Here is a 14084-nt window from a genome sequence, read left to right as displayed (position 1 = left end):
AGGGTGCTTCACATGCCCTGGTCCAACCAACCAAAGTAGGTAGTACAGATCAAGAGCTACCCAAACACAGTATGCCAGCTGGCTAAGATATGTAGCTAAACCTGACTAAACTTAAAGTAGCATTCATGATGAAAGGAAACATGAAACACTGCTTTCAGCAATGATGATGAAAGGAAACATGAAACACTGCTTTCAGCAAACTCTAAAAAGAAACAAAAGATTGGCCAATACTCTGTTAATCAGCATTGAACAAGTTTAGAAATTTGTGTGTAACAAACATTACTTCATTCATATAGCATGATGATGTTTTACCCCTTTGAACTGCAGCATAGAGCATGTATTTAATCACTTTGCCACATACACAACAGAAAAAAAATACCATAGACAGTACTAGATACTAGCAAATATAAGGGGAAATCAAATCATTTTGTCTACAGACTGCACATTAGCAATCCAAGGAGCAAACAAACCAAAAAAGGTGAATAGACTTAAGAAACCAGCAAAAGCAGCAGGAAAGTAAGGCCATCTACAGTAAGTTACAAAACATTACACTACAGATGACCAGTCTATCCAGATTTCATTTTAAGCACCACACCACAGGAGCTCCCCTGGGTCATGTGGCCAGGTTACTACAATTTTTAGCAACTGATAAAGTTTATAGGCAATTGCTCTACAACAGAAAAAGCTATGATCCTTTACTCCTAATTGACCACAGACAAGCACCAAACTGCCGTCATCAGAAAAATACATGGTGTTGTAGTACTAAAAACAAATAGACCACAACTGTTGTACTGCGAGGATTCATATGTGTAGATATATATATAAGCAATGCTGAATAATGCTCCCAGCTAAATTCCATTCATGCTTCTGTTATAAAAGTTTACAGGTGATTAGGCCCACAAACAGACAAGGATGTGATCCTCCACTCCTATCTAACTACAGACAAGCACCGAACACGCAAACAAGCCATCATCAGAAGATAAGTGATGATGTAACAATAACAACAAATAGATCAAAGCTGTTCTAGAGTTAGGATTCATATGTGCATATGTAAGCAATGTTGAACGATACTTGCAGATAAAGGCCATTCTTGCTGTTGAAGTTTGCAGGTGTGATTAGCCGCAAACTGACAAGTCCCTGAACAGATGAGAGATGCCGGTTGCTCACCTGCGCTTGGCGGTGGGAGGGGAGCGGCGATGAGGAGGACGACGAGAGGGAGCGGGAGCACGAGCGCGAGCGGGAGGAGCCCGAGGACGGTGTGGACGGGGCGGCGTCCGAGCTGCCGGCAACGAGGGGGAGGAAGGGGAGAGGGAGGCGGCGGGGGCGTGTGGGCGGCTGCAGCGCAGTGGGTCAAGGCAGCGGTGGCGGCGGCGCGGTTGTCACATCCCTAGCTTTACCCTGGCCTTGGACTAGCTTGGTTGCTGCATCATGTTTAAATTCAAATGAAATTTGAATTGAGGAATTTTCAAAGCCTCAGAATCCTTTAAAAAAAATGATCAAGATAAAAATTGCTTCAAATAAGTCCAAGAAAATGTTCTTGTTATCCTCTGGAAATATTGGCAAGAGGTAAAATCCAAACCAATATTTTCGGTATCTCAGAAACATTTATTTTGGGTATTTGAATTAAATCAATAGCTATTTGAATTGGACTTATATCTACTGTTAAATAAATATAGGTCCAATAATTCTGAAATATTTTTGTGGAGCATTGTTTTAATTCTTTTAGCTCCTAAAAATATTGTCAGAAGTAAAATAAATTGAATTGGTTTCAAAACCAAATTCAAAACAAACCTGCAAAATAGAAAACAGAATTAAAACAGAAAGAGAGAGAGAGAGTAAGTTACCTGGCGCCTACCAAGCCCACCTGGGCCTCACCTGGCCGGCCCAGCTAGCAGCCCGGCCACCTGGCCAGCCCACCTCCCCCTGTCGTCTTCCTCCCCTCGCCCCGAAGCAGCTCGGTGGCGAGCGCTGGCAACGCCGTGGCCTCCTCCCTGCCTGCCTCACGCCCTCGAGGCCCTTCCAACGCCACGGAGACGGCCACGCAACCCCTCGGACCCCTCTCATTCTTTCCCCGAGCTCCTCTCCTCCTCTGGCTCCCTCGCGCGCAACCACCGAATGCAGCCGTCGCCGCCGACTAGAACCACCGCGGCCACAGGCCCTCCCCCGCCTCGCCGACGTGTCCATGGCCTCCGTTTCGACCTCCTCGTCCTCCCCGTCGACTCACTCGACGCCGGATGCCTCAAAACACCGTCACCGGCCTCTTCTTCATCGTCGGCCGCCGCGGATCCCCATCATCGACTCGTCGCCGTCCGGCCTTCCCCGAGCCTGCTTCGACGTCCGCTGCAACCGCCGTGAGACACCGAACCTTTTCCCCCTCTCCGTTCCCTCTCTGGCACGCCGTAGCCGCCTCGCCCCTTTCGCCCGACTGCGTCGCCGCCTGCACTCACCGCCGACACGACTCCGGCGACCATTTGGTCCGGGCGTCGTGTCCAACATGCTCGCTGCCTCGCGTAGCTGCTGTAGGTGCCACGAACGCGATACCACGGCCGCAGCAGCCCCGTAGCCAGAAACAACCGAACGCCGGCGCCGCCTCGAGCTCGTTTCCGGCGAGCTTCGGCCGTCCCCGCTGCTGCCGCAAGCCTCCCTGGATGCGGGCGAGCCCCAGCTCCCCGCGCGTGCACTCGGCCGGCCGTTTGGTCGCCGGAGACGCAAACCCGAGGCTCGCCACCGCGGCTGGCCTCGCCGGCGTCAAGCCGCCGGTGGGTTTGACCCACTTTGACCATGGCGGGACCCCCCTCCCCTGTGTCCATGACATGTGGGGCCGGCCTGTTAATTAGGCTAGGATTAGTGTTAACTAAATATTAGTTAGTTTAATAGACACTGACAATGGGCCCCAGGCCGCTAACTAAATTAGATTAGTTAGGTTAGTCACTGACGGATGGGACCCATAGGTCAGGATTGACCTGGACCAGCCCGTTGACCCGCTGACGTCATAGTGACGCAATAAGTATTTTCTGGATTTATTATAATTCAGGAAATTCCAGAAAATAGCTAAAACTTCTAAAATTCATAGAAAATCAACCGTAACTCCAAATTAAATAAATTATATATGAAAAATTATCAGAAAAATTCAAGGAATCCATCTGTACCATTTTCATGCATGTTAGAACAACTTATAGGTGCTGTTTAGCACAAATCAATTAAATGGCATTTGAATAATCACATATGGAGTTTGAATTTGAATCTTGTATTCAAACCAACTTCATTTAATCTGTTGCTAGTTGCATTAGCCCAAAACACATTCATTTTGCCATGTCATGATCATGCATCATATTGTGCATTGCATTGATTGTGTTCCCTTCTGTGTTGCCGGTGTTTGTCCCCTCTCGATAGACGTGATACCGATGATGCGATCGTTGACACTGATGAAGACTCAATGCTATCTTCAGAAGTGCCAGGCAAGCAAAACCCCCTTGTTCATTCCGATACAATCCTACTCTCTCGCTCCTGCTCTCTTTTACTGCATTAGGACAACATCGATTCATCTGTTACCTGCTGCGGTAGCTGAACCCCTTTATCCTTTGCATGACCTGTCATTGCCACAGTAAATAGATGAAACCCACTAGCATGAGTAGGAGTTGTTTGAGCCCTGTTGTGCCTACTCATTCATGCTTGTTTGTCATGCCTGCTACTGCTTAGAGTCGAGTCAGGTCTGATTCATCCGGGATGAATCAGAGGTGTGTGAACATGTCCTACGGTGTGTGAGCTAAGCGTGTGAACACGATTTGGTAAAGGTAGCGGTGAGAGGCCATGTAGGAGTACATGGTGGGTTGTCTCATTGCAGCCGTCCTCAGGAACTGAGTTCTGTGTTTGTGATCCATGATTCAGCTACTACCACGCATTGGGCCCGAAACCAATGGACCCTCTCGGCTTCTTAATCACCCTTGTCCTCTGTCCAGGAGTTGCAAGTAGTTTTTGGTGTTTGTAGTATGCTGGAGGCCGTGCGCAGCGCTGACCGTAGGGGTGGGCTGTGATGCGGTAGGCACGTGGCACGGTGTACCGGGTGCCCGTTTGGTGTCTCGGGAACCCTGTTCACATCGTTTGGGGCTGTGAGCGAAACTCCGGCCGGATCTCCTCATGGATGGAACCCGAATAGGCGATAAACCTGGACTAGAGACTTGAGTGTTTAGGCAGGCCGTGGCCGACACCCACGTTGGGCTTCCGCTTGAAGGTTGCCGAGTACATGTCGTGTAAACGGCGGTAAGTGGTGAGAGCGTGTGTGAAGAAGTACACCCCTGCAGGGTTAACATCATCTATTCGAATAGCCGTGTCCGCGGTAAAGGACTTCTGGGTTGCTTATATCAGTTCATAGACAAGTGAAAGTGGATACTCTAAAATACGCAAGATAAGCGTGAGTGCTATGGATGGCGTTCTCGTAGGGAGACGGGAGCGGATCCATAGTGGTGTATTGATATGGTGAATATGTGGACTCGTGTGCGCCACCTCAAAAGAGTTACTTGCAGTCGTAGTTCAGGATAGCCACCGAGTCAAAGCTGGCTTGCTGCAGTCAAACTCCACCATCCCTTTGTTGATAATGATGCATATGTAGATAGTTCTGATGTAAGTCTTGCTGGGTACATTTGTACTCACGTTTGCCTATTTATGTTTTTGCAGAGAGACTTCAGTCTCACTAGTAGTTCCGCTTGGACTTCGACGTTTAGCTTGTTACCTCAGCTACGGTCTTGTGCCCTCGACAGGATCTGATAGACAGCCAGGCTTCTCAGCCTTTTTCATTTATAGATGTCTGTACTCAGACATGATAGCTTCCGCTTGTGCTTTGATTTGTATGCTCTGAGTGTTGGGTCATGAGACCCATGTTTGTAATATCTCGCTCCTCGGAGCCTATTGAATAAATTACTTGAGTCGTAGAGTCATGTTGTGAGGCCATGTTGTATTGCACATATCGAGCATATTGTGTGTATGTTATTGAAATGCTTGATATGTGGGGGATCTGACTATCTAGTTGTTTATCTTTAGTAGCCTCTCTTACTGGGAAATGTCTCCTAGTGTTTCCACCGAGCCATGGTAGCTTGCTACTGCTCCGGAACACTTAGGCTGGCCGGCATGTGTCCTTCTTCGTTCCTGTGTCTGTCCCTTCGGGGAAATGTCACGCGATGAATACCGGAGTCCTGTTAGCCCGCTACAGCCCGGTTCACCGGAGTCCTGCTAGCCCAGTGCTACAGCCTGGATTCACTCGCTGATGACCGACACGTTCGATGTTGGGTCATGGATGCCTATCCATGTAAGTCTGTGCCGCTTTGGGTTTACGACTAACCATGTCAGCCCGGGCTCCTTATCATATGGATGCTAGCGACACTATCATATACGTGTGCCAAAAGGCGCAAACGGTCCCGGGCAAAGGTAAGGCGACACCCGTGGGAATACCGTGCGTGAGGCCGCAAAGTGATATGAGGTGTTACATGCTAGATCGATGTGGCATTGAGTCGGGGTCCTGACAGCGTTGGTATCAGAGCTTGACTGCCTATAGGATTACCAAGCCAAACTGGTCGAAGTTGAGTCTAGAAATTCTTTAGTTATATAAGGGAATTGATTGTGGGATGGAACGTAAGGCTCTTTTTACTCCTTATACCTTATGCCTTCTGATCTAAGTCATCTTATCTTTCCTGCGGGGATTAAGAACTAGGCTATCCCTCCTTTCTATTAGGATCACGTGTTACTAATCAGTGGACTTATAAGATTGTTGGATTTAAGCCTCTGTTCAGTTTTTACTGCTTCCGTATGTTAATTGTTAATCTCGAAACCGTGATATTGTGCTTCTGAGTGGTTATGCCACCATTTTTGTGAATGTCTCAATTCTTTTCTGAGCATTTACAGTCGTTATGCTGTCCGAGTCATCCCAGGTTTCTAAACAGTCTGAGGCATTTGCAAATTCCTTCCTCCCATTTTGATGTTCCTTTGGGCCAGATTAACCACACTAATCGGTGAGTTGAGGTACTCTGTTGCCTTGACATATATGTTGGAGATAGTATTATGACCCTAGGTATTTAGGGAGTCACCTAGAAATCTAGCAACGTTTTGTGTTCCCAGTGTGAGATTCTGGCCTTTATCCTCGAAAGCATCCCGTGATGCTACTTAGTAGTAGGTATTCTACTCCTGGGTTCTGAACCCGAGATTCACTCTACCTACTTCATGTTGATAGTAATTGCTAGTGCCTTTAGGATAATAGTAACCTTTGCGATAGTCCTTGAAGTCCGTGGTATCTTCTTCTTCCAAATACCATGAACTACTTATGCAGATGTTTATTGGATCAAAAAAAATCACAATTAGAGTACTCTTGAGGAGTTCTCCATTCATAAATCGTGACTCTGCCAGTTCTACCTTTCTGCATGAGTTATCCGGAAGAAATATGTTGAACTTCGTTCGACATGCTAATCCATGCATCCACAACTCAGAAAATCATATGTTCTTTTGAGTTGTCCCATCTTAGTTGTTTCCGACCCTCGCCTATCAATTGATAGTCAAGAGTATGTGGCGTTCGTTTATCGATGCCTATTACCCTTGTGGTCCGCCAAGCCATTCTATTTCAGAATGAATAGGAGAAACAAACTCCAGTACCTCATCCATATTTAGGATTGGGTCAAAGAAGTTGTGCTCCGCAGATCAAATTGCTAATCCAGCTTTGTTCTGCTCTACCTTGGAGTATTATCATCTTTATATCGGGATTGTTATAGGAATTGCACACCATCCTATGAACTCTTGGTACAGTGATACTTCTTGCCATCATTAGTCATTCCTCGGTCTTCGTGTTGATGCAACCGGAATACCGACAAATGAATTGTGATGTGTGAAATCAATACACCTAGCAACCTCGTTGCTGGGTAGTTAAAGGACAATAATTTCATTCTTAGCGTGTTGGTTATTGAATCACCATTCTAAGATTGATCGTGCTACCTAGTCCTTATTTCCTGGTGCACTCTTTGATTGATGAGTTAGGATTTTGTCAAGTCCTTGCTCATTTGATCATATCGTCTTGCCCTGAAAAGCAAGATTGTTCCCGAGCTTAGTAACATACCGGTGGTTCGTGATTTTCTGAATATCTTCTCAGAAGTATTACCAGGTTGTCACCTGACCGCTATGTTGAGTTCGTGATCAAGTTGGTTTCTTGCGAACCACCTTCTCTCCAAGAATCGGTGTTAGATATCCCTGAGCTAGTTGGTTAAGCTAAACGACAACTTGGAGGGTTGGAAGATAAAAGCTTGCCTGACTTAGTTCGTTCCAAAGGGATATTCTTGTGTAGTGTGTGTTGAAGAAAGATGATATCTTCATCGATTGGTCCCTGTGATCAGTTGCTGGACCTATTGTCTTATCAATCCTTTGATTTGAGTGTGGGCTATCGTCAAATCAAGTTAGAACCAACGATGTTCGTAATGTTGTCTTACTCGTGGTTGATCCCTCGAGCATACACCATTATATTCTTTGGTCTGACCAATGCTATCACCGTGTTCACTTAACTATGGAATTCCTTTTAAAAGGGAACCTGGATGAATTGTTGTTGAGCCCATCGACAACATCCTTATCTTCTCCATGATTCTGTTGGACATTAAGCTAGTGTTGGAAACTTTGTAAACAATGCCTTCGAGTTCCGTCTCTGAGGTATATGTTTGGATGAAAGAAGTGACTTCCTTTGATTCACGTGCATTTGATGTAAGTTGCCGTCGTGAATTCGAGAAAGATTGTTTTGTTTCTTTTGGAATCATCCCAAATAAGTCATGCACGTGCGAAGAATTCTGTGGTCTGTTAGACTGATCATCTTCATTCCATATGTATATCCTAGCACACCAAGCCACTGATTGACTTGTTCAAGGAAAAGAAGTCTATGCTTGGGATCTAATCCATGGACTTGCGTAAAGGCTTCGATATTCTCGATGATGGTTCCCCACCTGAACTCGGTAGTGTTTAATTATAAGACTACTACGTGGCCATGCTTGTCTGGGACAACGTGTTCACATGTTTGTAGCAGATCCAGCTCATGTTTTGGAGCTTGCTATCGTAGTTCATCTCCCGAGAATCTCGCAACGTCATCTCGTCGATTTGTGTTGCAAACTTTCATTTTTCTTCCTAGACTCGATGGGTCTGGAATATTCCGACACCAACCAGATCTGAATCTCAGGCAGATATGATGGTTGGAACATTTCCCCAAGAACTATAATATTGGTTCCTCGATAACTGGTAAAGTGGATGTCGTGGCCAACACACCCAGCCGAAAAACCTATTATTGTAGTATCTTGATTGAAGAAGTTGGCCACCTTCCCATAAGGATTTCGTAGGATTTACCTCCGTAACTGTTCCTTATGGATTCTATTGCTCCCGAAGTCCGACCTTTTACTTGATGTTCTAGTTATCAAACCATATCTATGAATGGGATACACTAGCACATCAAGGAGAACATTAGAAGCAGAGTGCTAAATGTCTCTCGGTCGATCATCCAGATTTTATTTCCTTGGCCTCGCTAAGATGAAATCTGAGAAGTGTTATCTTCCTTTGCATCTACATCATCCATCATCATTCATCATGGTAGCAAGTTGTGTTGCCAGGATCCTTGACACGGATGTTGGTAAAACCTTGATGAATATGGAAATGCTCAAGTTCTTGAGAGCACGCACAAGCGCTACGTGTTATCATCGGCACTAACTGGGATGCTCTCAGTTCCCTCGGCAATGCTATGACCTTCTCAAACAGTGAATTCACTCTCTATTGTTGGGTTCTTCCCCAGTTACCAGAATCATTCCCAGCATTTGCATTTTGTTCCCAGCTTGCACCGCCAATGTGCCATTCTACCATGGGTCTCTTCCATTTCCGGTGATAAGCAAATTCATCCATTACGTTGTCTTCAACAAGGTAATCCACATCATCCAAGTCCGGGTATGCCATTCTACCGACCCCCTACAAACGATCGCTCGAGAATTGCCTTAGGCTGGCCTAAAGAGTTTCATTGATCTTTGGATCAAAGGTAATTCTTTTTGCCACTTAAGGAGATATTTCTACGAGTCACCTTCCCTAAGGTGCATCGTTATGGTATCATGGCAACTCAACTCCTCGCTACGTTGGCAATCGTTTACCACCTTCTTAAGTGTGGAATTATTGTCTACCTAGTGAACCTTCGTCATCTGCTTCACTCCATTCCCATGGATGTATGTTTAGTGTCTCAGCTCGAGAGAGGTTGCTATGTCTCATTCCGTGAGTTAATCCTGAGTTGTTCGATCTTCGAGAAGATCGACCCTTCTAGAGTCTCCTTCTTCTCTCCATGTCATGTTGGCAGGATTTCTCAGAGCAAGACTTCGAGACAATGATGGTGATCGAATCAACGTTCATTCGAAGCGCAACCTGGATCGTGAAGATTATACTAGTTTGCGTTTCCCCTTCATCCTACCCTACGCTTGAATCTCGAGACGAGATTCTTGTTTAGTGGGGGTGAGTTGTCACATCCCTAGCTTTACCCTGGCCTTGGACTAGCTTGGTTGCTGCATCATGTTTAAATTCAAATGAAATTTGAATTCAGGAATTTTCAAAGCCTCAGAATCCTTTAAAAAAAATGATCAAGATAAAAATTGCTTCAAATAAGTCCAAGAAAATGTTCTTGTTATCCTCTGGAAATATTGGCAAGAGGTAAAATCCAAACCAATATTTTCGGTATCTCAGAAACATTTATTTTGGGTATTTGAATTAAATCAATAGCTATTTGAATTGGACTTATATCTACTGTTAAATAAATATAGGTCCAATAATTCTGAAATATTTTTGTGGAGCATTATTTTAATTCTTTTAGCTCCTAAAAATATTGTCAGAAGTAAAATAAATTGAATTGGTTTCAAAACCAAATTCAAAACAAACCTGCAAAATAGAAAACAGAATTAAAACAGAAAGAGAGAGAGAGAGTAAGTTACCTGGCACCTACCAAGCCCACCTGGGCCTCACCTGGCCGGCCCAGCTAGCAGCCCGGCCACCTGGCCAGCCCACCTCCCCCTGTCGTCTTCCTCCCCTCGCCCCGAAGCAGCTCGGTGGCGAGCGCTGGCGACGCCGTGGCCTCCTCCCTGCCTGCCTCACGCCCTCGAGGCCCTTCCAGCGCCACGGAGACGGCCACGCAACCCCTCGGACCCCTCTCATTCTTTCCCCGAGCTCCTCTCCTCCTCTGGCTCCCTCGCGCGCAACCACCGAATGCAGCCGTCGCCGCCGACTAGAACCACCGCGGCCACAGGCCCTCCCCCGCCTCGCCGACGTGTCCATGGCCTCCGTTTCGACCTCCTCGTCCTCCCCGTCGACTCACTCGACGCCGGATGCCTCAAAACACCGTCACCGGCCTCTTCTTCATCGCCGGCCGCCGCGGATCCCCATCATCGACTCGTCGCCGTCCGGCCTTCCCCGAGCCTGCTTCGACGTCCGCTGCAACCGCCGTGAGCCACCGAACCTTTTCCCCCTCTCCGTTCCCTCTCTAGCACGCCGTAGCCGCCTCGCCCCTTTCGCCCGACTGCGTCGCCGCCTGCACTCACCGCCGACACGACTCCGGCGACCATTTGGTCCGGGCGTCGTGTCCAACATGCTCGCTGCCTCGCGTAGCTGCTGTAGGTGCCACGAACGCGATACCACGGCCGCAGCAGCCCCGTAGCCAGAAACAACCGAATGCCGGCGCCGCCTCGAGCTCGTTTCCGGCGAGCTCCGGCCGTCCCCGCTGCTGCCGCAAGCCTCCCTGGATGCGGGCGAGCTCCAGCTCCCCGCGCGTGCACTCGGCCGGCCGTTTGGTCGCCGGAGACGCAAACCCGAGGCTCGCCACCGCGGCTGGCCTCGCCGGCGTCAAGCCGCCGGTGGGTTTGACCCACTTTGACCACGGCGGGACCCCCCCCTGTGTCCGTGACATGTGGGGCCGGCCTGTTAATTAGGCTAGGATTAGTGTTAACTAAATATTAGTTAGTTTAATAGACACTGACAATGGGCCCCAGGCCGCTAACTAAATTAGATTAGTTAGGTTAGTCACTGACGGATGGGACCCACAGGTCAGGATTGACCTGGACCAGCCCGTTGACCCGCTGACGTCATAGTGACGCAATGCTGACGCAATAAGTATTTTCTAGATTTATTATAATTCAGGAAATTCCAGAAAATAGCTAAAACTTCTAAAATTCATAGAAAATCAACCGTAACTCCAAATTAAATAAATTATATATGAAAAATTATCAGCAAAATTCAAGGAATCCATCTGTACCATTTTCATGCATGTTAGAACAACTTATAGGTGCTGTTTAGCACAAATCAATTAAATGGCATTTGAATAATCACATATGGAGTTTGAATTTGAATCTTGTATTCAAACCAACTTCATTTAATCTGTTGCTAGTTGCATTAGCCCAAAACACATTCATTTTGCCATGTCATGATCATGCATCATATTGTGCATTGCATTGATTGTGTTCCCTTCTGTGTTGCCGGTGTTTGTCCCCTCTCGATAGACGTGATACCGATGATGCGATCGTTGACACTGATGAAGACTCAATGCTATCTTCAGAAGTGCCAGGAAAGCAAAACCCCCTTGTTCATTCCGATACAATCCTACTCTCTCGCTCCTGCTCTCTTTTACTACATTAGGACAACATCGATTCATCTGTTACCTGCTGCGGTAGCTGAACCCCTTTATCCTTTGCATGACCTGTCATTGCCACAGTAAATAGATGAAACCCACTAGCATGAGTAGGAGTTGTTTGAGCCCTGTTGTGCCTACTCATTCATGCTTGTTTGTCATGCCTGCTACTGCTTAGAGTCGAGTCAGGTCTGATTCATCCGGGATGAATCGGAGGTGTGTGAACATGTCCTACGGTGTGTGAGCTAAGCGTGTGAACACGATTTGGTAAAGGTAGCGGTGAGAGGCCATGTAGGAGTACATGGTGGGTTGTCTCATTGCAGCCGTCCTCAGGAACTGAGTTCTGTGTTTGTGATCCATGATTCAGCTACTACCACGCATTGGGCCCGAAACCAATGGACCCTCTCGGCTTCTTAATCACCCTTGTCCTCTGTCCAGGAGTTGCAAGTAGTTTCTGGTGTTTGTAGTATGCTGGAGGCCGTGCGCAGCGCTGACCGTAGGGGTGGGCTGTGATGCGGTAGGCACGTTGCACGGTGTACCGGGCGCCCGTTTGGTGTCTCGGGAACCCTGTTCACATCGTTTGGGGCTGTGAGCGAAACTCCGGCCGGATCTCCTCATGGATGGAACCCGAATAGGCGATAAACCTGGACTAGAGACTTGAGTGTTTAGGCAGGCCGTGGCCGACACCCACGTTGGGCTTCCGCTTGAAGGTTGCCGAGTACATGTCGTGTAAACGGCGGTAAGTGGTGAGAGCGTGTGTGAAGAAGTACACCCCTGCAGGGTTAACATCATCTATTCGAATAGCCGTGTCCGCGGTAAAGGACTTCTGGGTTGCTTATATCAGTTCATAGACAAGTGAAAGTGGATACTCTAAAATACGCAAGATAAGCGTGAGTGCTATGGATGGCGTTCTCGTAGGGAGACGGGAGCGGATCCATAGTGGTGTATTGATATGGTGAATATGTGGACTCGTGTGCGCCACCTCAAAAGAGTTACTTGCAGTCGTAGTTCAGGATAGCCACCGAGTCAAAGCTGGCTTGCTGCAGTCAAACTCCACCATCCCTTTGTTGATAATGATGCATATGTAGATAGTTCTGATGTAAGTCTTGCTGGGTACATTTGTACTCACGTTTGCCTATTTATGTTTTTGCAGAGAGACTTCAGTCTCACTAGTAGTTCCGCTTGGACTTCGACGTTTAGCTTGTTACCTCAGCTACGGTCTTGTGCCCTCGACAGGATCTGATAGACAGCCAGGCTTCTCAGCCTTTTTCATTTATAGATGTCTGTACTCAGACATGATAGCTTCCGCTTGTGCTTTGATTTGTATGCTCTGAGTGTTGGGTCATGAGACCCATGTTTGTAATATCTCGCTCCTCGGAGCCTATTGAATAAATTACTTGAGTCGTAGAGTCATGTTGTGAGGCCATGTTGTATTGCACATATCGAGCATATTGTGTGTATGTTATTGAAATGCTTGATATGTGTGGGATCTGACTATCTAGTTGTTTATCTTTAGTAGCCTCTCTTACCGGGAAATGTCTCCTAGTGTTTCCACCGAGCCATGGTAGCTTGCTACTGCTCCGGAACACTTAGGCTGGCCGGCATGTGTCCTTCTTCGTTCCTGTGTCTGTCCCTTCGGGGAAATGTCACGCGATGAATACCGGAGTCCTGTTAGCCCGCTACAGCCCGGTTCACCGGAGTCCTGCTAGCCCAGTGCTACAGCCTGGATTCACTCGCTGATGACCGACACGTTCGATGCTGGGTCATGGATGCCTGTCCCTGTAAGTCTGTGCCGCTTTGGGTTTACGACTAGCCATGTCAGCCCGGGCTCCTTATCATATGGATGCTAGCGACACTGTCATATACGTGTGCCAAAAGGCGCAAACGGTCCCGGGCAAAGGTAAGGCGACACCCGTGGGAATACCGTGCGTGAGGCCGCAAAGTGATATGAGGTGTTACATGCTAGATCGATGTGGCATTGAGTCGGGGTCCTGACAGCGGTGGAGGGAGGGAGAGGGAACTGGCGAGGGGGAGAGGGAAGGGGGGATCGGGCGAAGGGGGAGAGGGAAGGAGGGATCGGGCACAATACTAATGGCGCACCACCCCTCGGTGCGCCATAAGTACATCCATACCAATGGCGCACCTGACCGCGGTGCACCATTAGCAGTTTTTTTTTCTTATAGCAATGGCACAATACTAATGGCGCACCACCCCTCGGTGCGCCATAAGTACATCCATACTAATGGCGCACCTCACCGTGGTGCGCCATTAGTATTTTTTTGTAAGACAGTAATAATTTTTTAAACTTGTTTAAATCATAACAGTAATATTTTTTTATAAGACAATAACAGTAATATTTTTTTTATAAGACAGTAATAATTTTTTAAAAAATATCATCAAACAGTAATGCCGGTGGAGCGGGGGAGGGTGCGCG

Source organism: Triticum dicoccoides, chromosome 4A (genome assembly GCF_002162155.2).
Source record: "Triticum dicoccoides isolate Atlit2015 ecotype Zavitan chromosome 4A, WEW_v2.0, whole genome shotgun sequence".
Classification (NCBI taxonomy): Eukaryota; Viridiplantae; Streptophyta; class Magnoliopsida; order Poales; family Poaceae; genus Triticum; species Triticum dicoccoides.
Note: the sequence above shows the minus strand (reverse complement) of the source record.